The sequence below is a fragment of the Anopheles arabiensis genome, assembly GCF_016920715.1.
Source record: "Anopheles arabiensis isolate DONGOLA chromosome X unlocalized genomic scaffold, AaraD3 X_pericentromeric_contig0007, whole genome shotgun sequence".
Taxonomy (NCBI): domain Eukaryota; kingdom Metazoa; phylum Arthropoda; class Insecta; order Diptera; family Culicidae; genus Anopheles; species Anopheles arabiensis.
The window spans coordinates 72,501-75,000 of record NW_024412085.1 but is presented as its reverse complement, the minus strand read 5'-3'; the positions used below and the strand labels follow the sequence as shown (position 1 = coordinate 75,000).

Genomic DNA, 2,500 nt, shown 5'->3' with positions numbered 1-2,500 from the left:
CGTACACAATGGAATATCGTGTGTTCGGCGTCCTCAGGTTCCTCGCACGCATCGCATAGCGGCGAACCCGTTAACTGCATCCGATGAAGCTGGTAGGCGTAGAAGCCATGGCTGGAAAGAAACTGAGAAAGAAAGAAATCTACACCACCAAATCTTCTACTTATCCATCTGTTGACGTCGGGTATGAGACGGTATGTCCACCGACCGTGAACACTCTCATCCCATTCTCGTTGCCATCGTTCCATAGTTGTGACACGTTCCATGTTACGTGCAACCGATCCGGCGATGTTCTCTGCTCGTCTCCGATGAAAAGTCCTGGAGTCCTCGTCCAGGAGGAGATGAAGCGGGATCATTCCCGCAAGCACGCAGACTGCATCATGAGAAGTTGTCCTGAAAGAAGAGATAACTCGCTGGACTACTGGCCGGTAAAACCGACGTAGCCATTGTCTACGGTTAGCAAATCTAAGGGTATGACACCAAATGGGCGAGGCATACCGGACCTTCGCCACAACAGTAAGAGCAATTGCTCGCCTAGCATTACTACTCGGACCTGCCTTATTAGGCATCATCCTTACCAAGGTGGTCCATAGCTTCGTCGCTCTCTCCACCGCATACCTGATGTGTGAAGTGTAATCGAGGCGGTCATCTAAGACCATCCCCAAATACTTTAAGCTGCGCGACGAATGTACTACGTGATCACCTACCCTGATAGCCCCATGCTGTATCCTCTGATGGGAACTGACCATAATAAACTCGGTCTTGGTCGGGGCTATCTTTAATCCGTTGTCGGTCATCCATCTGTCGATGATGCGAATCTGACTGGAAACGAGAATTTCAATATCATCAACACAATTACCTTCCACCAACAGTACTATATCGTCTGCATAGCCGATAATCCGTGCACCTTCCACCATTGCAACTCGTAGGACTCCGTCGTACATGAGGTTCCATAACGTTGGGCCAAGTACCGAGCCTTGAGGTACACCCGATGTGACTGCAATCTCTGCCGGTCCATCTGTGGTATCATACATCAGCACACGATTCCTAAAATAATCACCAATGATATCATAAAGATATTTAGGAGTGTTAATTCTCTGTAAAGCATTTGCAATCGCCAACCATGAAGCACTGTTAAAAGCATTAGTAACATCTAATGTAACAACCGCACAATACCGTCCACTGTATCTGTTTCTACTTCTAGCTACCGAAACAATGTCCACTACCCGTTGAATCGCATCAACTGTTGATCGACGACTTCTGAAACCAAATTGGTCGTCAGACAGTCCGTTGACCTCCTCGATGTGTGCATTTAGCCGTTGCACTATGATGCGTTCTAAACCTTTACCTGCCCCGTCTAGTAGACAAATGGGGCGAACTGAACCCGGTTCCCTGGTGGTTTGTTCGGCTTCGGTATTAACACCAACCTCTGCCTTTTCCACTCATCGGGGAACTTCGCGTTCTCTAAACAGCCTTGGTAAACCCTGCAAAATGCATCGGTTGCAGTCAACATACCAACTTTCAGCGCCTCATTCGGGATACCATCTGGTCCCGGCGCCTTCTTGTTGGGTAGTCTCCTGGCAACCGCAAGAATCTCATCATTAGTTACCCTTTCAAACTCTCGTGGCTGATCGATACGATATTCAGGCCACACCGTGTTTGGGTGAGTAGGAAAAAGCTCGCTCACCACTTCCCTAAACTCGTCCAATGTCATGGTTCGGGGTCCAATCGAACCCTCGGCCACTTTCTTGAACGTATGATATACTATACCAAATGATGCGTTGTTCGCTGTTCCCAGGAACTCTTTCCACTTCCTCTGTCGGGTATGCTTGATCAATCGCTTGAGGGCATTCCGTGCCACCTTGAACTCGTCCCTAAAAGTAGAATAGAGATCAGTATTAAAAGCTCTTTGCGCTAATCGATCGCGGTGTTTGCACTCTTTGCGAAGTGCCTCAATCTCTAACGTCCACCAAAATGCACTCTTGTTAGAGTGTACCTCTTACGTTTAGTCATCGTCGCATTACACGCCGTGACAAGTATACGCATTAAGTCTTCGCTTGTTGTGACCTCGGTCTCAAAAGCGGCTTGCATCATAACTTCAAATATATCTTTGCTAAAATACTTGATGCTCCATCCCGTTATGGGTCGGGACAGATTACGCACGCTTTGCGTCTCAAGATCTATTCGTATTGCACGATGATCAGAGTTCATATAGCTAGATAACACCTCCCACTTAAATGATCTTGCTACGGTTCTGCTCGCAAAAGTAAGATCAACTACTGACGTGCGCCCTGGTCCAACATAAGTTGGGGTGCTGCCGTCGTTCAATAAAATTGCGTCAATCTGCGCAAAGGTTGATAAAACCAACTCACCTCTTCGTTTCTGGGTTTCTCCACGCTCGCCAAGTTGGTTGTTCCAACTTGATGACCAAGCGTTGAAGTCCCCCGATAACGAATTTGTGGATACCGGTTACGGCCATTACCGTGTTATCCAACATGTTCTG

The 2,500-nt window shown here is 47.6% G+C and overlaps 1 pseudogene; it reads right to left on the bottom strand.

Moving 5' to 3' along the window:
• LOC120907511 overlaps window positions 1-2,500 on the bottom strand; it is a 9,154-nt pseudogene that overhangs the window by 1,973 nt on the left and 4,681 nt on the right.